This window comes from Pteropus medius, unplaced genomic scaffold (genome assembly GCF_902729225.1).
Source record: "Pteropus medius unplaced genomic scaffold, Ma_sr-lr_union100, whole genome shotgun sequence".
Classification (NCBI taxonomy): Eukaryota; Metazoa; Chordata; class Mammalia; order Chiroptera; family Pteropodidae; genus Pteropus; species Pteropus medius.
In genome coordinates, this window is record NW_024349519.1 from 23694425 (window position 1) to 23721505 (window position 27081).

Here is a 27081-nt window from a genome sequence, read left to right on the forward strand (position 1 = left end):
ACAATAGGACATGTTTTTGTTTGTTGAGCAACCATTGGGGAAAAAAAAAATAATTCATCAGTTGAATAATTTGGCTTCTTAATATCTGGTACAACTCTTTCATTCCTACTCTTCCTCCTTCCCCCACATTGATTGACTGTTTTGCTTTTATATAAAAGCTCATATGAGTCAGATTTTCCCCTGTGAATTTCATTTACTGGTAATGTCAAGTACAGATTCCTATTAGACCACAGTGATGCACTATGTAAACCTCTTTAATCACCTAATTGTTTGGCTGGGGAGAAACTGCTCTAGTAAGAAGAATAAAATTCTGTTCGTGATTATAACTGTATCCTCTAGCCTTCTAGACTAAGAAGCATCAGAAAAACAAAGACTAAAGTCATTCAGAGGATCAATTTATTATTGGCTTTTAACCCCTTTATTTTATTTTCCTTGTTTGGCAAAAGAATCTTTATCTTTTTGAACTGTGTGTGGTTAATTATAATGTAATGCATTAAGATGGTACTTTTTTCCAGAGTAAGCTGTGTTTCACAGAGGCATTGTGATATATAGATAAGTTTATCTTAACATAGAGAATGATTTAGATACAGAGACAACAGAGCTGCTCAGGAAAATACTCTCCATGGCTTAAGAATGAACTTACCAAAATTTATCAAGAAACAAAACTAAGGCTATCTTCAAACTCTGTTTTCTTTTGACATTTTCGAGCTGTATTAAAAATGAATTTTTTTTTTTAGCCTTTGGTGTAATTATTCTGGATTTTAATATTTCACATATTTTCCTAATACTTGGTTCACAAAGTGCTCTGTCATTGAAGGAGATATAAGCAGTATTTTAATTGCCTAAAAGTTGCTCCATGATGGGTGTAAAAAAGAGCAGCGATTCTAGCTCTATTTAATTAATTTACTAATGATATAGAGAAATAAATCAGACATATGCCATTTCTCTGGGGACAGTTTAAATCAAGTAGGAAAAAAAAAAAAAACACATTCCACTATCTAGGATGGTTAACACAATGAACTAGAAACCAATTTTTATCTTGAAAAAGGCAAAATTCCAGAACTGAAGGAAGTAATGAGAAATATAGTGGTTGCAAAATCCTGCATAATCCAATGATACAAATGAATTAGATAATGGCAAGTTGCTATTATGGTAGGAAACAAGATATGGTGAATATACATTCTGATCCAGCAATTCTTGGTGCTAGGCTTGTAGGCTGTGTATCATGTGAAAAGATAGGTACACCTTGTCCAGGAAGCTTGTAATGGACTAAATGTTTGTGTCCTTCCAAAATTCATATATTGAAATCCTACCCCTAGATATGATGGTATTTGGAAGTGGGGCCATTGATTTGGTTTATCAGGGTAGAGCCTTCAGGAAAGAGGTTAGTGTCCTTATAATAGTGACCCCAGAGAGTTCTCTACCTCTCCCTGCCATGTGAAGAAACCATGAGAAAATGTTTATCTGCAACCCAGAAAAGAGTTCTCCTCAGAACTCCCCACTATGCCGGCACTCTATCTAGGACTTCCAGTTTCCAAAATATATGAATTTCTGTTATTTACAAGCCATGCCATCTATGATATTCTGTTATAGCAATCTGAACAGACTAACAGAGCCCTATTTGAACTCAGTGTTCTCAGTGTTGTTCTTTCTGCTGGATCCTTCCCTATGCCACCATCCCCCTTGCCTCCACCCCCTGCTTTCTCCATCACTCACCCTTATGCATTTTAATACACTCAAGCTTTATATTCAAGGGCACTTCCATTCTGTGGGGTCTTATGCTCTTCCCGTCACCCCTTATCAACTCATTGCTAAAGGGTTCTTTGAATTTGTGAGGCAAGGCTACCATTGGCTATTGAAATTACACATCACAGCTGCTTTAAATCCACTCAAAGTGTGGAAAGAACTGCTGATCCCAATAAGACTTTTTGTTAATATCAGGGTATATGTAGAATGATTACCTTTAGCACCACCTCCTCATAACACCAAGGCCAAAAAAAAAAAGAAAGAAAAAGAAAGAAGCACAGATTGCTTTAGTAAGGGTGACTGGATGTGGTAAGAGTCGGGGCATTGAGAAAGCTGTGAAGACAGGTAGTAGTCCTTGGAAGAAGCACCATCAACCTGGTACTGTCTGAAAACTCTTCACAGTTTCAGCATCATTCCCTGTGGTGGGCATTGTGTTCTGTTGTTTCCTCTTCAATGCACTGATTTCATATGAGAAAAATAATTTAAATTTCCTAATCACTTCTGTAAATCTCCGAGCACAAGGGCAAAACATTTGACTAGAAATTCACCCAGGTAAAAAAAAATTGACAATTGTTTCCTATACTGATTACTTGAATATATTGTAGGTAATTAAGAGTGATGGCAGAGTAGATATTTTAGGATAAAGTATGACTAGACTTTCTTATTAGTATTAGACACATATTAATTCTCAAGAAACAGATGTCACCTAGTGAAAACTTTCTCAAGGCTAAACTGTCACCTAAATTAAGGTTTGAGGGTTCTTGATATCCTATAAGAATTGATGGTATTTAAAAAATATTGTCGATGACTTCCTATCAATAGCTGGTACAATCACAGACACAGCCTCATCTTCTTACACAGAAGATCTGGCTTGGCCTAAGGAAAGAGAAAAAAAAAGAAATCCTTAACCCTCCTGCTTCTGCAAGTTGGAAGTCTAATTACTTCACGTTTATGTAACGAAGGGGCCACTCTAATGGTTCTTTGCTAAACAAATAAGGTTTGCTCCAAAGTGACTTTCAGCTTCAAAGAGCCCTTTAGTGATGCTAGAAGTCAGATGCTCAGTGTTCTGGGGAGGGAAGAGGGACTGCCATCTTCACAACAGTTTGTGAAGTAGTCGCTTACAGCACCCTCTCATACATGAGAATATTAAAGCTGAGAGTTTAGGTAACTTGCCCACAGATAAATCTAGGGTCTGAAACCTATTATTACCTCTATCTCATGCTTCATTATTTACATATAAAAGACGATTTCTGGAGATTTTAGCCACTACCTTGAGGAATGGATCTCATGCAAGCTTATCCAAAATTATTAGTTAAAAAAAAAATCAAATGAAGGAAATTTAAAAAATGGAAGCGGAAGTAGGCAAAGTAAGAATCAAGGATTCCTTCACCCTTTAGCAATCATTTTGTTTCTTTTGGTTACGAGGGATCAAGAAAGAAAGGAAACTTCTAGCTCATTACTTTCTGAGCTAGATATTAGGGCATGTCCTGTCCTTCACCCTGCTGCTACACAACCAGCAGAGAACTTTTGAGGAGTAGCAACAGAGGGGGTAAATAATTAGGTTGTTATTTCAAGACAAATAACTACAGTGCTCATATTAAATATAAATATTTCTAGTACATTGTTAAATTAAGTAAAGATAAACTATTGCAATTTATTTGCAACCACCATATTAAAACATATTAGACCTTTGACATACATTTGTTTATCTGAAAGTACATTTTGCTTCATTTAAAAAATTTATGTGGCATAGGAAGAAAAAGCATAATGATAACGCTTGCATGTATTGAAGTCTTTGACCTTAGGTGAATAAGTTTTCTAAGTTTCAGTTTCTTTATCAGTTAAATAGAGTGGACAATCTTGGTTCTAGGGTGAATCTCGTAATATAAAAATGCACACAGAAGAACTCAGAACATGAGAAAGTACTATAACCAACATAAACATATTAATACAATGACTATGAGAAACTATTAAGCTATATAATTTAATATCTAACTTAGCCAAATGTGAAAGAGCAATAGTAAACTGGGAGAAATGTATATAATCTCGTGTGTAAGAAATTACACGTTCCCAGGATGACTCTGAAAACTTCTCAAAAGGCAAAGTAGGTACCATGGTTCTGGTCATAGGTAAAAGCTGACTTTCCATGTGAAGCTCAAATTAGATAGGTCCTTTTATTTTATTCTCCTGTAGATTCCTGCACTTACCAAAGTTAACATTAAGTGTTCAGTCTGTCCTTCTCTAGATCCATGCAGTAGTGACTGAGTCTATCTTGTTTACAGTTTTATCCTCAAATCCTAGCATGTTGCCTGACATTATAAGTGTTCAATAAATATCTGATAAATCAATGAATGTAGAGTAAATTATGAGATACATTAGGTATCATTGCAATACAGAAAATAGTAATTTTTAAAAATTACTCTGCAAAAAATAATGTTATGTTCTTTCTGATACTAAACAGATACCGTTACATAAAATTCAAAATTTGTTATAAAATTCAAATAAAGATAACAACTAGACAGTCATTGATAATTAAAACAAAATAAAATTTGATGTTGAAATCTTTAGAGAAATTCAAATTTCTGTATTCATTCCATTACTTCTTTTATCTTTGAGTTTATAAATGCATGGGGATCTTATAACACCCACTCAAGCAAATAAATCAAGTCATACTAGGGATGAAATTCAAAGTCTCAGTCTAAAGAAAACATGGTACATGTGCCACCATTTGGTAAAAAAACTAGAAGAATGTTAAAGTTAAGTTTTGATGTATGATTTAAGGTAAAATTTATTTCTCTAAAGTATTTAAAACTGACAAAAGTAGTTGCCGAAAAAATCTAATGTGTAAGATGTAATTCAATTCTCCTGGATCAACCAATTCAAATGTGTTATAATGATGGAATAAGTAAGTTTCTAATTTAAAAAAGAAACATAAGAATAGTGCTGAACAACAAACAGATTCCTGGGAATTGTAACCTATCTACGAAAGACCATTTGAATGTACTTTTGCCATCCTATACAGTTAGCGAGGGCTCCATCAAATTAATTTGACCTACATAGAAAAAAAATAACTCTGCTGTGACTGAATTAAGTTCTTCAATGTTTGGAAAAGATATCTTAATTTTAGCTGCAGAATTCAAAATAACCTGACATGTGCCATTCAGTTAACAGTAAAATTAAAATGCCATATAGGCCAGGAAGAATAATCTGTTCTCTTATTATTATTTGGCAACCATACCATCTCTTCAGGCCATAGAGATAAGTGTTTGATGAAGACAGATCCAAGTATCTTTTGTGGTAAGATAAATATATTATGTATTAATAAAAATTTAGGGTGTACATGCAATTAATGTAATACATTCTATTTGAAATTCGTTGTTTCTTCAGAACATATGAAGCATATCTTAATTAGATTATGTGATTTCTAAAACAATAGTCTGTGATTACTTTGAAAAATAAAATGACAGTTGTAGTGTTCTGTTTGATTTCTATAATTTTTGTTATTTAAAACATTGATTAATGTTGCTAAATAATTGGGAAGAAGAATTCAAAAGTTGAAATGATAGAGCTATTTCTGTTTTCACTTATATATGCTGTCTGCAAAAGCACAACTAGATATAGTTAGTGTTTTGTACCCAATTTGATGAGAACTTTATAAGCCATCTGAACTGTCTGATTCCATGGGACTAGTAGGACAGAGCCTCTGAGGAATTCACCTTTAGAGAAAGGTGGCACATACTTTCTTTGTTGAGTATTATGTTTTGGCATGAAAATTCTCTGGTATGTATTGGCTTACTATACATATCATTATTATAATATGCCATTACTGACTAAATATCTGAATTTTTGTCTGGTTGCAAATATTTAGTCAGTAATGGCATAGTATAGCCATGAAGAAAGTAAAATTGGAACAAAAATACCTTCATAGATAGAAATAATAGAATAAAAGTCAAATAACAATAAAATTAAGACTAGATTTTGAATTCCTTCTAAGGCCTAGGAATTTTTATTAAAAACAAGATTTTCTTTTGGATTTTAACCCAATCAAACATAAATATTATTATAGATTCTCTTTATTAACTCTCTAGACTTTGATATAAAAGAAAAGTACAGTTTTAAACTGTTAAACTTTTAAATTATCAGTTAAACAATAATTATCACAAAGACTTGATTATTTCAAGTAATCAATAAAAGGACCCTGAATATAAGTAAAACATATATTATGAAATAAGTTATATCTAGGCACTGTCCTCAGATCTCAGAAACACACGCAATACTGCTTATCTTAAATTATTTTGCAACTTTCTTTTGCAATTTTTTCTTGCATCAGTATGTATTAGTAGCACACACAATAAAGGTCTCTCTCTTTTATTTTTATTTTTTGGCTGACTTTGCTCCTTTTGAAAGTAGGCACCTGAATTAATGAATCACCCAAAAGTATTTTTTGTGCATTCCCTGTTGTTTTCTTTACAAAGAAATTCAAAGAATTAGCAAAAATTGGTGTCACCATTTGTTTTAGAGTGGATGGCTATGAATGGTTACTTTTCTTGTAGAGTCTACCATAAATTAACGACATGGGAAAATTTATTAGCTTAGTGTAATAATGGTTTGTTTTTCATCGAAAGTCAATTGAGACTATGGGGGTAGGAGTTGCTATGCATAAGATTTTTTTAGCCCTTAAGTGCTAAAGTGCTAAAAACACTTTACACATGTTAGAGTTTGGGGGTGTTTTTGTTTGTTTATTTGTTTGTTTGTTTGTTTTGTATATCTTATCCTGATTTTTCTAATAGTGTGAGAAAGGAATGGAAGAGAAGGTATGGCATGGATAATCTACATTTTATAAGGCTGAAAATGGCACTTCAAAGTTGTTGTACTAATATGGATTTAAATAGTTTCCAGGTAATATTGTGCCAAAAAAAAGCACCTGGATTTATTTTGTTCTCATTTCTTTTGGATTATGTTTCAATATTGCATAATATTGAAAGGTATTCAAAACTTTGATGTGTGCCTACTTTAACCACTGCCACTGGCCCCTTCAGAAACAAGTAATAATCAATGACAAATCCCAAATCATTTGACTAGAACCTTGAAAATACATTTCTGTTTTATTTTTCCTTGTCATTATCCCAGGAGAAAATCATAGAGCCTGTGGAGCAGGCAGTCTTACAAGGAACCCTTGACAGGCCAAATAGTGTTTGCTTTATGCCATGGATTATCTGCTTGTTCTTTCTATATACTCAAGATATAAAAACATTCAACTGTGAGACTTCTCATGCCCATTCATAACTGGGCAGAGCAAAGAGAGTAACTCAGGCTACAACTAGTATAGGAAAAAGCAGGTTTGAAAAGTTGGTTTACAAATAGATTTCATGTCCTTTCTCCTTTTTTGCCTTTGCTGACTAACAACTCTCTCAAAGCACCTGTATTTTTTGTCCTTTGATTTCACACTATGCAATAAAGTACACTGAAATTGTTAACAGCTTATAGTATCACTGAATTATTGTATTTGGCCAGCTGTCCAAATACATTACTGTGGTTATAACATTGACCCCATGGCAGCACAAGAAAGTATAGAAAAAGTACCTTTCAGGTGTATTTTATAATATGGCATACTATTTTTTTTTTAGAGATCATTAGTAACATTGCTCAGATTATACAACCATGGTCACATCTTTATGGGTGTAGTGAAAACTTAAGACAGCTATTACAGTAATTCTATCCTAAAGGACAATTCCATGTTATTTATTCAGGTATTCTACAATGGTCAGATAACTTATATTATACATATAATAATGTATTACATATAATAATGTAATACATACTGTAATGTATTACATTATGATACATCTTATAACATATGACATCCAGAGATCATTCTAAAGCTTACATGAGTTTTTGTCTCAAATTAAGTATGTACAAATCAGATGAAGTATATATTAGAATGTTATAACATTCAAAAGATTTAGACTCTTACATATTTGCCAGAAACAACTAGTAAATTGTAGTAAAAATGTTTTTGCTTGACTTCTCTCAACATGTCCAGTCTCTTCTAGAGTCAGTTAAATACATAAAATTTACCTGCTTCTAACATGTATCCAAAACAATTATTTGTCTTATATCCTTTCCTAAATATCTTCTTCATATCAATGGTAATATTATTTATTTTTCAAACTAAATTTTGGAAGAAAAAGAAAAAAATATTATAATGGATGATCTTTTTATGACTTATTTAATATCCATTTGAGCATAAATATTGTTTTAAAAATGAAACAATCGCTATCAATTAGCAGTACATGTAAAGTAAGTGACATCAACAAACAGCTGCACAGTCACAAGTTTAACAAGACTGAGACTTTGTTTTCCATGGAATTGAAATAAAAACTATATGTAAGGCACATGGACACAATTTTCTTCTCTACTTGACACTAGAGAATCTTTCCTCATTTTAGTTCTTTGAAGTATTTTTCCCCCCCAAGGCTGTATTTTGGCTGGCATAGAATCAAAGTTACTTAGGAAGAATAAAGAATATACATCAAATATCAGAATAACCACTCAGAAAATATCATCTACCACAATGTGTAGTCAAGCTTTTCATGTTTGTTTTCTGGTCAAGATATGCTGCATATTGTTCAGACTTCATACTGATAAATGCAGACATGTGATTAGAGCAAATTTGCCTTTAATCAGCCATGGGTATTTTGGTACATCTTAGAGTGTTCAGTCATCCAATAGAGTGTGTACATTTTATTACTTTAGAAAGCTTAGAAAATGGAATCAGAGTGTGTGTTGAGTGCGGGGTGGGGGCTGGAGGTGGAGCAGTCAGTTCTCTGCCATGTGGCAGTTCCACATCTTTATTTTCATTTATCATTTATTGATTTAAAATATGAGTCACAAGAATCACCAACTCTCCATTTAAATATCTTTTTTTCAGTGTGAAACTAGATTTTAATAAAATCAAACAACATGCTTCCAGTTTAGATTTTGTTTGATTTCACCTATACAATCCCAAATATTTATTATAATACTGTCTCCTTTTATTTTTATAAAATATCTTGAATAAGAAGTACTAATTATGTATTAGCTTTTTCAATTATAGTCACACACTAAATAAAAAATGATACACAAATATTGAATATTGCTTTATCCTTTTTATAATTTTTTTTCCATTTTAAAATAGAATCTTTTCTAAGTGCAAACTTCTCATAAGTCTGTTACATTTAGAAGAGGAATCTTTGATTAAGTCTTTGATTATTGAAGGAAAGAATGCTATCTGTAACCTGTGAATGATAAATATCCCAAATAACTACAGTAAATGTGTTTTGAGTTTTAAGACTACTGTTGAGAAAGCTACCATGAAGAGTTTATGGAAAATTTCTCTCTTTTCATCTTTAATTGCATTATTTAAGTTGAATATTGCTTCTGCTAAATAAAGCACATGTAATAAAATTGTTTTCATTTATTATGCAAAGTCTTTTTCAAACAAAATAAAGGAACTGAGGGAAGAGTTAGGCATTCTTTTCTGACTTAAATAAGGAATGAAGCATCAAGAATAATTTGTGAACACAAGAAAAGTTTAATTTAGTTGAGACTAAAATTTATGTAGAAAAAAGAAAAAGGCAGATAGTGTTCTTATAAAATTATTTATTTTTACTGTTTACATGAAGCTTTTGTATATACAATGAAAACAATCAGACAAATAATTTCTGGAAAAAATGTCAAGAAATAGAAAATTACTTCCTTGGAGTAAAGGTATATAATCAGTTACTTTAATCCTTTCAAAAATAGTAAATGTTACTCCATTTTAACACCTTTTTTAAGTACAGCATACTATTGTTTCTCAAAATTATTAATAAATTGAATAAACTATTTTGAATAGAAATCATTATAGATGCAATTACTATTTTGAGAGCTAAATTAGTTTTAATATTATAAGAATTAGTCAAGATGGGCTTAATTAGAACCATTTAAATAGTTTAGCTTTACTCGGGCCTTACATTTTATTTAATATACATTGATGGGTACTATTTAAATGTTAGAATATCGTGTCATGTTTGAAGGAGTTCCACTCATAACTGAAATCTGTTGATACTTTTCCCAGGTATATTTTTAATTTTTCAGGAAATCTTAGAGAAGAAAGCAAACATGAAATTAGCATATTCCCAAATTAATATGGCTATTTTAAAATGTCAAATATTTGTTTAAAAGAAGAAAAGTAAAACTTTCATAGATTCAACAGGTTTCCCATCAATAAAATATTCTTAAAATATTGGTTGGTGTTATTTAAATTATAATTAATTTCAAATGTTATCCATAGTATTTGTACCAGAATACTTGGATTTTTTTTTAAAGTTTCTTCCTTCAGTAACCATGCTACAATGCAGATATAACAAGTGAAAACATAAGGAATGACATGGGACAATAGATGATAGACGTGTCAGTGGAATAGTTTCTAAGACAATATTTAGTGTAATTTTAAAGATTTAAAGAATAAAGAAAGCCTAGAATTTTGCTAAATGTTGTACTATCTGAGTAAAGACTACTGCTTTTGTCATCATTACATGCATATAGTTTGAAAATTATGTATGCATTTTTCTTTTTTCAACACCTTCTAGTATTTGCAATTCCGTTAATTCTATATGAATTCACAAATACCTCAGAATTAAATTAGAAATTATTATTCTTAGATCAAGAAATAGGGGACGTAGACTTTTTTAAACATAAAATAAGCTTTGAATAAAATTTATTACGTGAAAATTTCAGCTGTCATTTTAATTCCAATATTTTGTTAAAATTAAAAATAAACATATTGCAGTTAGGGTAACAATACATTGACTATGAATGATTAGTATGGTTTATTCAAGGCCTCCAATTTCACCTTTTTACATAAGGTGTTTTTAAGTAAATATTTTTGTTTGTTTGTTTGTTTAGTATTTTCACAGTAAATACAAAATCGTTTTTGAGGTAAGGTGTTTTATAACAATATAATTTAAACAGCAATAATGATAAACAACAAAATTGTTCTTGTTTGCAAAATATTACACGAAAAAATCTATTTCCCTAACTTAAATGGTTTCTGTTCTTTAGAATTGAAGTAGTAAACATTGACTAAAACAGCAGCAATCACAGACTGAAACAGAAGTTTTCCAAATATTTTAGAATGATGAAAATATTTATTCTATAAACAGTCAAACCAAATAAAGGTAAATATTCAAATAAGAGTCGTGTTGCTGCCAATAATTGTCAACGCAATACCAAAAAGTGTGTAACAGGCATTGCTGAACAGGCCACAGGGCAGGAGCTCTAATGTCCCTGAATATCGGTTTTCATTTCCTATCACAATGTCTGCCTTTCCCTCTCAGTCTCTTTTCCTCTCTGGGTTTGACAGAGCCTATATCTCTGTGAGTCCTGTAATCCATCTTCCTCCCATGTGTCAGCCGCCCTCTGCAGAAAACAAATTCTCGACTTTGGGCTCAGAGTAAATCATAGAAACGAATTTGTGCGTGTCCAAATGGGATTTTGACACCAACTGTATCACCACAAAATTGAGACATCTGCAATGTCACTGGCCCGTTGAGTTCAACCAAATCCAGGCATAACCCGAGGGTGGATAAAGGTTCCTCTTCTGAGTTATTTTTTATTCTGTGAAAGCCACTTCTTTCAGGCACTGAAGCACTCTTCTGGTACAGGGAGAGTCCTTTCTACAGCATTGAAGAGTGAGGTTATAAGTTAATTACTACTGAGCAGCAAATAATACAGACCTCTGCAACAAATTTTTGAACTTAAATTCTAAAGAATACACAGGAAGAGAGAGCTTCCTTAATGCAAAGGGCTGTATTTATAAAAGTGATTTCTCCTGGGAAAGAGAATTATTTTAATTTTGGTTTGGGTTTTAATGTGGGGTGCATACATTTTCCCCATGTCTTTTAAATTATAGCACATCAACTTTTTTTTTTTTTAAATCAATATCTGCTCACGTGACTGGCTCTATAATTTATTCTCTGAAACTACTTATTGAGCAATGGAGCTTGAGCATGAATTCAATTTGACTGTAAGTATGTAATTAGATATCTTTTCTAAAGGAGGACAAAGTAGATTTTGCGAGGAAAAAAAAAAAAAGAACTCGTTTAGGCAGCGTGACTGTATTGCTTCGCTTACAGTAGTCCTTAGGAAAAAAAGACAAAACTGCAACTATTCTGGAGTCATGGAGAGTGACTCAAGGAACTATTTTTCTTTTATTAAATAAAGCTTGTTATTATTATTAATCACAATCATTTATGACTGGAAATTATCATACATCTGAGTAGGCATTCTGTTTTTGGACAGAAGGAGATGTGTTTCAATTTGTACTTACAAATGTGGAGTTAGGTGATTATCACTGGTAGAACACCAACCTAGCATTGTAGGGGCATAGAGAGGAGCGTTACATAACTGATTAAGAAGCCTCCTTATTTTATGAAGCTTATATTCTAACAGGGTCATAGTACACCACATGAAAAACAAAGCACAATCTGTAATATTAAAACCTCTCCTGCTTGTTGAAACAGTACGTGTGTACATTTGGTAGCCTGCTGAAAAGAAGCTTCATGATGGAGACAGGAATTGGCACTCTCCTTAAAGCTGTGAAGATTTGGAGAAAGAGAAAGAGGGTCAGAAATAATCCAAAATAAGGAGAAAACATAAGGAATAAAGTTAAGACTCAAGAATAGAGAATATGAGCCTGGGTTAGAAAGGGATGTGCAATGAATTAGGCAAAACTCCTAGCCACTGGGGACGGTTCCTATAAGACGGCCTTCCCTTCAGACGACAACCTCAAATTCAAGACTTTTCAGGACCACCCTTGCTTCAGACGGGCTAGCAAAAAATGCAGGGGTCTATTTGATAACTCACTAGAAAATTCAGGGGTCTATTTGATAACTCACTAGAAAAACTCACAGAACTCACTGGAAGTCATTATATGCATGGTCACAATTATTACAGGGAAAGGATACAAATTACCGGCAGCCAAAGAAAAAGATGCATAAGGCAAAGTCCAAGAGGAATGATAACACAGAACTTCCAGTGATCCTGTCTTCATAGATGGCATTATCTCTGCTGCCTCACAGTGTGTGACAATGCACAAAGAAGATTGTGCATTGGAAGCGTACCCAAGCCTCCAGAGTCTAGAGTTTTTATTGAACTCTATCACATACTACTTACATGGCTGAACTTTGATCTTCAGCCTTTCCTGGAGATTGAAGCTAAAATCTTTACTCTAGAGGTTGGAAACTATTGAGATGTCCAAAAGCCCCCAATAGAAGTCACACTGTTAGACTGTCCCATTGCCAAAGCCCCCAACCAAACAAAGACATTCCTATCAGACAGAATGTTCCAGGGGCTCAATAAAGGCTAGGGGATGAGTGAAGGCAAAAGTCAGATGCCTCTCTAGCAAAATTGAATTATTCACAGCACAGGATGGGATAGTTTCAAGTTGAAGTGGTTGGTTCTGTTGAAGCACTGCAATTTATTGAAATTGAGACTAGCATAACAGATGCAATTTTATAGAAAGCTGATTGTATTATTAGTATGTAGAGTGAACAAAAGAAAGTAAAATCTTTTGCAGAAATATAGTTTTGATGAAATGAGGACCTAAAGCGAGGCAGTGTAGTGGATTTGTAATGCCTTAGGTCATCTTCCCTTTGTAGCTATAGCACCTAGCACAATGCCTGGCACGTGACCAATAAATATATTGGCAGAAGAACAGATTGCTTGATTAGCAAGGATGAACCATGCTGAAGAAGCAAGTGTGACTTCACTTTTGGATCCAGAACTATGAAAATAATGGCATCATGGAAAATCTACATCAGAGTTTGGAAATGAAGTTGATAGAATGGGCATAGTTTCAGATGTGTTGAATTTGTGATAGTGAGCAATTCACCTGGAAATGTTCTGCAACTAGTTGGAATTGCAGAATTCAAATATAGCTAAAAGATCGAGATATCCTTATATTACTTGAGTAATCACTATGTAGCTGCGGTACTGAGAGTCTTGAGTGCAAATGATTCTTTAAAGATGTAGGTGTTCAAGAATAAAAGTACGTTACATTTAAGTAATAGCTCATTTTCTTTAAACCATATATTTAGGTATTTTTTTCATCTTATAAGAAAGTCCTTATCTCTTTTATATGACATAAATTCTAGTTATTTGCAAACACACAAGAATTTGTAGAATTTAAACTACATAGTTCCCATTGATGTATTGTTTAGTATAGATAGAAATGAGCTCTGGATAAGACAATAGAAATTTAAATTTCTTTATATTATTACATGAGATATGTCAGTTAATTTACTCAGTCTTCATTTTCCATCCCCTTTTCCTCAGTACCTTCCAGAGAGGTGATCACATGACTAAATCTGTAAATAAGATGGACAGATGTCTACCGTATAGTTCTGGGCAGGCTTTTCTTTTCCTGATGCAGCAATCATTCCCTTATCTTACTCGTCCACCTTCTCATTGCTGGAAGTTAGCCATTCTATACTCATGAAAAAAAAATTTCCGAGACATTGGTGCTGACATCACTGAACTGGTGAACCATCACTGGCTACTGCCTAACTCTGGACTACTCATTGTGTAAAAAATAAATCTCTGTACACGCAAGACATTTTATTCGTATTTACTGATATAGCCATATTCCAAATTGATAATCTTGCTGACTCAAATTCCTCATTAGTAAAATGTAAATGATCTTAATAACACCTACCTACTACTGTGGCTGCAAGGAGTGAATTATGTTTATGAAAACTGCTTTGGAAATTGTAAAATGCTGTACAAATGTTAGTTGTTACAGGATGATAAAATCGTGTGTGCCCTTTCTCCACATCCAATTATAAAGCTTGATGAAAATGGTTCAAGTGGTGAATAAGTTTGCTGAAAGAGACAGGAATAGTTCTTAATGAATTATTAACAGCAATTATGTTCTGTGACCACACTTTTAAAGCATATACCTGTCCGCTGTGGTGCTGCGCTATTGGGTTCAGCTCAAGAGAACCTTAGAGGAATTTATATGTATAATATAATTCCTCCCACATTCATATACTCCGTCACAGAATTGCTGCTGGAATTTTCATGAGAGGAGAATAACACTGTATTGATTATGTGACTAAATAAAGTGTTTTTAAAAGAAGTAGGCAAAAGGTGAAGTTCTATTTTTTTTTTTTTTTTTTTTATGGAGGAACAAGAAAGGGTACCACACCAAAATCCATAAATCTAGCTTTACCAAGCCAAACAAGAGCCCAAATATTTACATTAGAGTTCATTTAAAAACAGCAAAATACTTATAAGAAGATGGCAAAGCCCATAGGTTATATGCTAACGTGAGGCTATAATTTAATAAAGCAGAGTACATCCACAGGGTATTGGCCACCACAGAGAAAATGTTAAGCATTCACTTTCTTCCAAAATAGATGTGTAAAGCCGAAGTTGAAATTTGTATTTTCATTTAATCTTCATGTATTTCCAAGTCCACGTAAATTTATTCTGAGTGAGTCTCCTTATACTAGCCTTTTGTTTCCAATTATAAACATCAAGCAAGTACAATGTAGATAGTAACTGATTGCATTGTGTATCATACATGGCCTTGGACTCTGAAAAGGAGCTCTTTACTGTACCCTGACCTTGGATGCTATTGCAGATTCTCTTCTAGGAGATAGGCCTCCAGCAACATAGTCTGCTGTTTTATAATCTGCTGCTCACCAACTTCGGGAGTTATGGCACAGGGGAGAGACTGGGGTAAGGCAACTGAAGTGCAAAATTTAAGGAAGCACCAAAAGATAAAACCATACACCAGTTACCATGTCAATGTTTTAATGCAATAGCTTAAGAAATCAAAACATATATAAAACATCTATGATGGAAAAAGTAGCAAAATTTTTTGCATTAACTTTAATTTTTTAAAATTTTGCATTAAAATATAATTTATCCTGATTGCTAAGGGTATGTGGTATAGGTGTGTGTGGGGTGTGTGTGTGTGTGTGTGTGTGTGTGCATGAGCACACATTTTGTGTCCAAGGCAAGTGCTTTGCTCATCTTACCCTGATTCCAGCCCTCCTGGGGGGAGGGGGAAAAAACTAATTCATAGAGGATAAAAAACACAAGTTCTCCATATTGCTCTACCAAATGACTGAATGTTTACCAATGGAGTTAACTTCCTTAGAGTCAGTGAAATGGGCAGTCTGGCTCTTTTATTCTCGCTTGACTTCATGTAACCTTACACCTCTACCCCTAGATCCTAACCATAAAGAGTTCAGGCATGGTGTAGTGTTTAATAGTGTAGTATGAATATCATACAACATATGCTGCTCACCCTCCTGAATCCTTCCTGTTAATCAACGTCATGAGCCAGCTTTAAAAACATTCTTCCAAATAACTCAGAGCTCTTTTCTAACAACTGAGGCAGGGAGAGCCCAGACATACTTTGCTGATTCTTCCTTTATTAAACATACATCTATTCATATATTCATTCATTGACTCTTATCTATTCAACACCTTTTTTGTACAAGTACTTTTCAAATTATGGGGGATACATAATTAAATAAGCTCTTGATATAATTATTTCTATTGTGGTGATAGATGAAATAAATACATATTAAATACTATGAAGAAATGTAAAACATAGTAAGAGAATAGAGTAATGAGGTAAAAGAGATTCTTTTAAATCGATCATTTCATCTCTATTCCCAGTGTCATTATATTCTTGATATTTCAACAGAATTGCTGGCCCCTTTGCAAAGTCTCAAATTATGATTGGAATACAGATGGTGGTCATATTAACTGATTCTGCTCCATAATTTAGTCTTCTTCTCTAACATATTAGGCTCAACTAACCCTAATTCTTAGTTCTACTAGAATTTAGCTACACATTGTGCCATTAATGCAATCAACAGCAATCTCCATTGCAAATTAATATTGCCATGAATATTAAAGGTCAACAAGCAACTGTGAAACCTGCCAGTGTTAGCTCTATCATGTACCATAATATTGTTGTGTGGTATTAATGTTGCCACATATTGTCAATATTATCAATTATTGCAATATCGTCATACCTTGTCAATATCCCAGAGAACTAGTTACATAAGCAATCTTGCTAGTCCATAGATTTCAGGCTTCGGTGCTTAGTATTTTTGTGGTGATTTTTTGTTCTCTCTCATGAGGAATTGGACACGGGATGGATGTTACTTTAAAATGTCATTTTAGCATCGTGACATATGATATTAATAATTTTTGTCCATTTGGAAACCATTTATTAAACACTTTCTCTGGACCAGGAATTATGCTAACTGTGAGGGATGTAGTGGTAGCAACACAGACTTGGGATCTTCTTCACTGGAGTTTATAATGAATTTGAATGATTTAAATGAATACAAACATTATGAACGCAATGAAGATGTTTACATTGGCTTTTTCTGCATGATTGGGGAAACCTATCTAGAGATTTTTGGTCAAAGAAACCTTCTCCAAGGTGAGCAATGTTTAACTTTACTAGAGAAGTGATGAAACAGAAGTCAGTGTTTGGAAAAAGGAAATGAGAATGAGCAATATGAACTAAATCCATGAGCTAGTGATATGTCCGTGATGGTTCAGAAAATAAAGATAAGATCAGTGAGCTTGAAGTGTTGAAATGAGAGCAGAAAATTGGCTTAGATGCTGTAGAAAGACAGGCAGGGATAAAATCCAGCAAGGTCTGGCAGAACAGATAATGTAGTTTGGAGTTATTTCCTGAGGGGCAAAAGGAAATGATCTTAGGAGTTAAATGGTAATGAGAAAATTTGTATTTTAAATAAATCATCCTGACTGTAAAGATAGGATTAGAGATGATTCAAGACAACTAGTAAGGAGACTGGTATAAAAGTCAATGCAAGGCATGATGTAGATGACTAGGGCATTGATAGTTGACATAATGCCAACTGGGCAGTGTCAAGAGATAGCAAAATAAAACAGTTTACAAAATTTAGCAATTGACTGGATGAGGTTCATAACAGAAGGGCTGTGGATGAGGCCCATATTCCTGAACAACAGAAAAGAGAGTGATGATCTTTACAAGATTGCTACCGATGTGCTCAGGTGACTATAGGTCTTTTCCATGGAGGACTGCTGGCATTTTCTGCACACACTTGGACATTGGTCCCTGCTTTCTCTACATGAGTAGTTTTCTAAGGATTATTCAGAAGGTAATTTCAAATCAGAGGACTAAATAAAGTCCTGACCAAATTGCAATTACTTAGAGATTTCTCATGTGGGGAATTCATTAGTTCAGAAATTCCAGCCCCAAATTTGGGTGACCTCATGAGAGGAGCTTTTCTTGAGTTCATTCTGACAGATTAGAAAGTTGAATACAGGATAGAAGCAGTGTTTGGAAGGAAGATGCAGCTCTTGTCAAATTGTATCCCACAGCTCTTGAATTCTTAGCTTCTGGAATTTTCAGTGAACACCAGGTTCAACATCAATTAAAGACTTGAACCCCTTCAAATTTGCCTTCCCTCTCCTTCCTTTATGGTACATCTTCTTTTCCTATCCTCTATTCCTCTATCTTCACAAGGCCTTTTCCATTCCTGATTCTGTATATTTTATAAAGATTTCAGTGCCCGAATTTTCAATATTTTTCCATTATTTAATGTGCCATATTTTGCTTTTCGCCAAAAAAATAAATGTCGTTGGTGATCTTTCTCCCATTCTATTACTGAGGATCTAAAGATGTTACCCCACAGAAATGCCACTAGTTATTCCCTTTCCTTCTTGTGCATGTACATGAATCCCCTATATAAATCTCTGCCTATTTCGTTTCTCTTTTATGACTTCCATTTGCTTGTTGTAAAATTATACTCCTCAAGTGTATTTTCTATCTATCCAACTGGTGTATATTAAAGAATGACCTAAAGGCATATATAGATTTTAAATAGAAATAATAAATATTAGCATGTAATTGTTTATATTATGCAATAATTAGACCAATAATAGGAAATATGTATTAATCAGTATTCCATTCAAAATATGTATACATATTTGTTATCACCTATCAAGAATATTGGTGTTTTTATATTCTGTTCTCCATTACGAAGACTCTAATAATTAGTCCATGTTTATATTAAAAAAAAGTTCACACAGTATAGATTAGATGAGTCCTCTCAAATCCATAGCAAACATTTTATTAATATTAATCTGACTAACCTAGAGAACTAGAGAGAATTCAGAAAGTGCTTTAGAAATTTGACATCTCGACTTTCTTTCACAAGTTTAAAATCAACCCAGATGAAGCATTTATGCCACAATTTGAGACCATGGGGTAAACCTAGACATCTCTGAATTTCTGTAGAAGTGTTATTATAAGTCTTTTCCATGGCTCTATTTCCTCATTTATAAATAATATAATTAAACAGACCCAAAGGCTGCTTTTAGGACTAATTTTATATTTTATATGCTATTACTAAATTCACATATATAAAAAGACAAAAAGGAAAAATAAATTCAGTACAACATTTCCATAGATATTTCAAAATTTTCTTGATGTGGGTTCTCACTTTTAAAACTTTGGTTTGTTCTTTATAATAGAAAAACACATACAACCAACTGCTATGTAAGTGTTTTTCACTGTTCAAGTTAAATTTTGCTTGGCAGCCATGCTCTCTTAACACTTGGGAATAGTTAGTAAGACCTATTCAGAAGGATGCATTTAAGAGGCTGTACCAGTAGGATAGCATACTACTGCAAAGAAGTAGTATTGGAGACCAATTGATGCTAGTGTAATAAAATAAAATGTGGTTATATATTAATCACAGCATACTAAAATCTGTATTACCTAAATCTTACTTTGACTCATTTCTAGATTGGTTTCTGTCACAGGCAGTAAATTTACCATATAGATGTGTTATTTTATGTATTCATGTGCGTAGGGGCTGGTTCTTTTTCTGGTAGGTAGAGTTTGGATTATTGATTTGGTCATTTATTTTTAATAAAATATATTTTTTCAATAAGAGGAAATTGAATATTATTTGAATTTTTATGTTTTTCTCAAGCTTTCTCTGCCCATTTTCCAATGTTCTATGAATGTTCAATATACATAATATAGGATCTGAGTATTTTAACTGGAGACAATAGAACATATTGAAATACCAATTCGCGTTTGGGCTATGGGAAATTTAGAGATCTGTTTAAATAAAGAAACGAACAATAACAACAACAAAAAAAACCCTCATTATCAGTAGTTCATTCTGATAATAATGTTCCCAAAGGTGTGTGTCATCTAGTGAGAAAACAGCTAATAAATATGAACTACTCTCAACCATTGCTTTGTGATCAGATCCTAGTATGTAATGAAGGAAACAATACTATTATTACTTGCTCATGAAGTGTCCTCTTTTGATTTCTCTTGTAATTTATCTTCAATTGAACCGATACTGATTTTGTTGGAAAAATTGCATAATCTCCAAGGAGATTTTTAAAGGGCTAATCTTAGTTCGTGCTTTATTTTTTTCCACTGGTTTATTCTTCACAGTGATTTATCTACTTAATAACATTATAGATAAAACCTGGTCTTTCAATTTATTTCTTCAAGCGCTGCTCATGTTTGAGCATGCTTTGTCATTAATTGTCTAGGGATTTTAGATAGCCCTATCTTTAGTGGTCTGAAACAAGCTGCAATATAAGTAATTAAGGCACTAAGCAACAGAAGTCTACAAATTGCTATTTTGCTTCCATGTGTGATATTTAACTAATTGCTCATTGCTGTGAAAACCTTTAACTTCATAGATGTCATGACTTTAAAGTGAATAAACATTTCTTTTATATTTATTAAAGTAGTGTTGAGTAAGAGCAAAAAAAGCTTCCAAGTACTTTGAAATACCATCCTCTTCTGTATGCTGCGCAGTTTAATTTCAGACTGTTAAGATTATCAGCCATGCCTGAGATAACTGTAAAATGCATTAGACTTTTACAGAGGGACTACAAGATGTGTGAGAACTGGGTTACCCGGGAATGAGAGGATTAGACCCTAGCCCAGCTCTACCTTTTCTTCTGCAGTCTTTTATTGCCATATCAGTAAAGTTAGGAATTACATTAAATGACTATAAATGAACTTTTCAATATAGTGTCTTCATGGGAGAATAAAGAGGATTAATATGGACTAAAAGATATCATCCAAATGTTATAATATAAATATGTATAATGTCAATTAGTAAAAAAAAAATTGAAAAACTATTTTTTAAGTAGGCATTTCATTTGCCTTTAAATATTGAAATGCTAGTAAATCCTTTTCCTGATCTTTAATATTAAAATTGTATTCTTGACCAATTTGACATATGCTGTTGTAAGGAAGAATTTTATTTGCTGCAGAAGGAAGAACGCCTTTCTTTCTCCTTAAAAGATATTCAGGAGGTGGGATGTTCTTTTGTTCACAACAGGCATTGTAAACTCTGTGCCCGCTATTTATTTTTTATTATGGTTATTTCCCTTGAAATTTTGTTTGCAGTTTTTCTCTCCCCTATGGTTTGGTGCCTGCTGTAATAATGATGCCCGGCCAAAAAACAAATCCACAATGAGTAAATAGCAATAGTTCTTTTAACCTTCTCTCTAAGAAGAATGTGATGCCTTGGAAAGCAGTTTCTTCTTCCCCAGGCCTTTAAAATGACTTTAATCTGCAGACACGATCTGGCATCATTGCTGCCTGTAACAGAGATGTCAATATCAGAAGGCACACCTTTCAACAGCTTGCACCGTGGATTGATCACCAATTGGATGATTTCATTCCTATAAGGCTGGCAGTTGAGGGCAAGGAAGAAGTACTTGCAACATTTTTGTTTATTTTATTGTTTTGGTTTTCAGCTAGAAAAGGAAAGGATGGATTTAAGTTTGAAGCAGACTTTATAAAAGAGAGCCTGCTTTAAAGCAATAAGCAATAAGATATAACAATATTGTTATTCAATATTGTTGAAGCTGAGTTTGAGGTTTTTATCATTGAGAATCGTAAAGCGTTGGCAAAGGAATATATAAGAGAAGGAAGATAACAAGATAGCTCTTATTAGGCCTTTTCAGCCTTCTGGTGTAAAATTCTTTTTTACTTTTACAAACAAAACGTTCCTTTATAAAATTTCCACTGACCTGGAAGTCATCCATCTCAATTAGAAGGCTGGTTATTCACACCACTAGGTGGCAGTGAAGTCACATACTTATGGTTATTCATGTGCCGTCTCCTAAATCTGAGAGTTCCTTGCTCCAGTGTCAGGTTTGTAAGCATCCTAATATCCATGCCTCCTTTACTCAAAGGACAAACATACCTATACTAAATGATTTACTCTATACATCAAACTCTGAAATTTCCATTGTGTTGCTTTTATTTTCTATATTTCTATATTTATTCAAGAAAACACTTGAATAATTTTTAACACGGTAGTGCAAGTTACCATACAGCTGTTCAACTAATAATTTTTTTTTAATTTATCATGCTCAATATCAAAATGTTTTTATAAGGATTAAAAAATAAAGAACTGGAGGATGTCATTTAAAAGATGTATCTAAAATTCACATAAAACAGAGGTTAAATCTGTCTCAAAATTTTTTTTAAATGCATAAATGAGGCTATATAATTCCAACCTTGGAGTATTATCAAGGGCTTCAGTGCATGAAGTATTTAATGTATTTATTTAAAATATTTTCTCCATCAGACTTTCCAGAAATAATTATGTTTAGAAGGATACATTTTTATACTGTTATAATTTTAGTATGGTTTGGGGTAACTTATGTCGATTATTATAGAGTCTTTTCTAGAAATATTCTTGTTTCTTAACCACCAGTGTAGTCTCTTGGATTCTTAGGTAGAGAACCTTGTAGTATCCCATTTCATATATTTTTGCCAGACTTCCATGTTCCAGGCTGCCTTTATCACCTTCTTTAACACACAAAGTGCAAATCTGCAAGTCAGAGGGAACAATAATCTATAAAATTATTTCCTTCTTTTCATTACTTTCATTGTACTAAAATAAAAGAAAATAAAATTCAGGCCCAAATAGGTAAACGTTTTACTAAAGTTTTTGCACATGTCAAATCTAAACTTTCTTGTTAATTTGGCTGTCTACCTATTCTTGTTCTGGTACTTTCTAGAAAACTCGTCTAGAGAAAATCTTCTTAGAAAACCTCATTGTTCCTTCACTCACAAGCCAGAAAAACAAAATGTTAGCAAGTTATTAATGAGGAATAACCCCACATTTACTACACTTTCCTCACCTCAGTGCCTCCTCACTAAGGAATTCTCCTTATTGTAGGTCCCACCACACACACATGCCGTTCTTGGAGGTCTGGGGAAGTGCTCTGCTCCGTTCCTTAAGACAAGCAAACACCCCGAGGGAGAAAGCAAGACAGTGGGCAAAAGCCAGAATGCCATTAATTTGAGGACCGACTATACGGGTCAACAGTAGTAGGTTACTGGAATTTCATCATAGAGTGATGAAAGAGTACGTAACAAAATGTTAAATCTAGAAAAATATAGCTTTTCTTTGATTGGCCCTGTTTAAAGCATCGATCTTCTAGGCTTTATAAATTCTCAGAATTCACTTATGTCTTTTCTTATACATGGGAAGTTTTATCTCTGTTAGGTCTTCTGGGACACTTGGCTTCATCTTTGTTCACAGTGTGCCCTGGTGGCAGAAAGGAAAGAACGCGAATGTGTGAAATTAATGTTCTACTGTGAATATACATCATGACCTGTTTTAATCGTTTTTATCCAATTAATTTTGAGATGGGTCTTATCAGAACATCTTTTGTATTTCTTGTGTGTGCGTTTCTATAAATTTCTTAAACTCGTGCATCAGTCATTATGCCAGGCAGAGACAACTTGAGAGAGTTTCACATGCGGCATGCTGTTTCATTGTTCAGGGCCCTGACTCAGCTATCAGCTGGGCAGTCTAGAGAGTGAATAAGTTTACTACTACTTAGCTCTTCCTTCTTTATGATGTTCTTATAGGGCTTGTGAGAATGTAACAGAGATAATGTACCAACTGGAATATATAAATTTTCCCTACAGAACAATTTAAGTCCTGGGGAAATCTGGCATGTGACACAGAGGAACAAATAGATTTTCTTTCATCTCCATATTTCATTACTTTAGTCATGTAAATTTAATGCCCAAACAACTGACTTTTCGGTATTCAAATTTCCCAAATTGAATGACATGACCATCCTTCTCACTTGTCACATTTTGGCTTTTTCTAAAGACTTTCATTATTTATCTACATTGATTGGATGACCTTTGCCATCTATTTGCTATCCTTTAAATGATTTAAGTCTTCCATAAGTATAATCTGGCTGCATTCTCCCCCAAATTAATTAGTATTATTGGTCTCCTGTCACGGATTAATGAATTGTGCTTCCTTTACTTTTGCACCTGCCTTGATTCATTTCAAGGCTGTGTTATCCTTCTAAGATATAAAGATTAAGCTTTATTGTACAACGTAATGAAAAATGTACCAATTTTATAGAACTAAAATGTAATACATTTCTATCAAAGTATGCTTGCTTTTATAATGTTGAGAATATTGTAAATATCAATTACTACATATCAAGCATACATAGAAAAATGTGTAAAGACAATGTAACATAAAGTTGATTAAAATGAAATCTTTCTATATTTATTCTGGCTCTGAAATAAAGGAATACTATAAAATAGCTTTGAATAGCTTTGATTTTCTCAGTTCACTTCAGGATTTCGCAGCACTAATGTTATCTTTTGAACTACCTTAAATTTTCCAGACTTTACAAGGAAGAATAATAAAGGTATATTCATCGTGAAATAAGGTAAATACAGTTAGAATGCTGAAAGCTTGCCACAGTCCTTTCATCTAAGAAATTGGGAATTTTTGAGTGCAATAAGTCTAAGGAGGTTTGTAAGGATGTTTGGTAAAAGTGTTGGTGCATGAATTTCTAAACACTTTTCCCTAAGTTTCTAAAGAGCCAATGACTTCTTACCATGCTCAGATATAAAGGCTCACCTGGAATAACGGTGAAACTTGGAGTCGAGTTCATTTTATATCTATATGTCTGCAGTGCCATGTCTTCATCTTCAAAAATGTGGTACCACAATTGAGTAAAATGAGAATGGGACATCACTATAAACAAGGCTATTCTTTTATTCTTAATGCAATTATTATATTCAATTTTAACTTGTGTATAACTGGTCGTATTCTCTTTTAAAATTACAAAATCAGAATACTTATTTTGTTATTTTACCCATGACACTGTTAAATCATTGTTGCTACAAGAATGCTGCTCTCTACCAGCTTACAACTTAGTCAACGTTAATTGTAGACCCAATGAGTTAGATATCACATCAAACACATAATAACCAGCTATTTGAATTGTAAGTGACATGTACATTTTGCTGAGTTCTAACTAATCATAAACTGCCAATACTAGGTGAAGTTTCTGTCTATAGACACAAAAATTTGGCTTTAAAGAGAGTTTAGCTCATTAAGTTCCCCATGTCTTTTCAGTTTTTTCCCTCGATAAAAGCTTTGCCTCTTAATGGTCTGTCAAAGAGTTAATACGAACAAAGCAAGATTGGCTTGTTTTATTTCTTTATTAATTTAGTTTGTAGCTAAGAATTTGAGACATGGATGGAAACATTTCGATGGGACTTAGAGGAGAGTTCAATTTCAAAGGCCAAGTGAGCCAGAGTGGGCGGAACTAAGTGGGAGCATGGGAGGAGGCTCCCGCAGCCCTAAAATGGAGAGACCTGAGTCCTCCGAGGTTTAGGTGACATTACTGATAATAGCAGAGGGAAAGAAGCCTGTTTAGGACAATCTTCACCTACATTAAAATGTTGCCACTGGCCAGAATAAGAGAGAAAGCACTACACAATAGCTTCCAGGTATGATATCCCCAAAAATATACACTCTGGGTGGACAACCCAAAGGTGTTTACTCATGTCCCAACTTCTCCTTATCCTTCAATGTTGAGTGTGAGTTTTTTGGTCTCTTCCCACTTTCCTTCCTCCTAGTCCAGAATTTTCCAAATTTACCTTAATTTATATTTATTTAGGGTTACTTTCAAAGAACGGTAAAGGGAAAGTCAATCACGTATGTCGAAGATCATGTGGTTCATCCGTTTGGACTTGTGTTTGTTTCGCACAGTTTTATAGGAAGTGCAGATTTAACTGACTCGGGCAACCTCACGTGCCAAGAACCACGGCTTCTTCCGACCCTACACGTAATTATTTTCAAAGCATAAGGTGACCTCTCAAGAGAAGACTGTGACTCATTTATCATTTATCAATCTGGATTAACTGCACTGAGAACTCACCGTTTCTCAGAATGCTACATTTCATACCCGACACTGCTTAAATGTGACTCTAGTGAATACAGTATACAAGATACGAATTGCCAAAATGACAGAGCACATATTGTACGTATTGGGGAAATACACATATGAATGTTTGCTGCATTTTTACGTGATATTAATTTATTCATCAAATAGTATCCACTATTTGGCATGTAGTGATGATACTACAAAGGTGGCTTATTGTATGTGTGTGAAGAAAAGGAGTGATAGACTTTAGTACTTCCTCAACTCCTTGAGACCCACTCAAGATTTCCAAAGAAACATGAAGTCTAGGTAAAATCAAGTAAAAACTAAGAAGCAGGACGACTATGTTAGTATCTTAAAGAATACTTTATAATCTTCATCCTGTAAGCAAAGAGCAATTTAACTTTTGTGTAGTTAAATTTGGGGGAAGTTATATTTCTAAACTTTTCAGGCATTTTTAGGTTATTTTAATGCATAATGAGCATTGTTTAGTCTCAAGTTTAGCTGGTGGATTTTTGCAGTCTTCGTGTAAGTTTCCCTAATCGCATTTGCTCCAGAAATTTTTGTATCATTCTACCTATTCTTCCCACAACTTCTCTGTAAAACGGATGAAGATAATAATGTACCAACAATGAGAAGGTAAAGTATATTATTTACAGAAATAAATCAATAACAACTAGAAAACAAATTTTAAAATTTCCAGAGAAATTGTACTTTTTGAAAGGCGTGAAAACAAGTGCTTCCCTTTAAAATGAAACTTGAATCAGATAATGAATCATTTCAGCTCTGATACAAACAGTCAAAGTTTCTAAAGTCTTTAGGGCATTGGCTGGTTTGTATTGTGTTTCTGGGTCATACAGAGACTTCCTGACTCTGAATCTCTGGATGGCTTTCTGGGAATCTATACAGTAGGAGTCAAACGAGTAACATTTGTCTAAAGTTGCTTCAAGTGATCAGAGTCCATGAAAGCCATCCTAGAACTCAACTATTTTAACTCCGATTCTGATGACTCTTGCA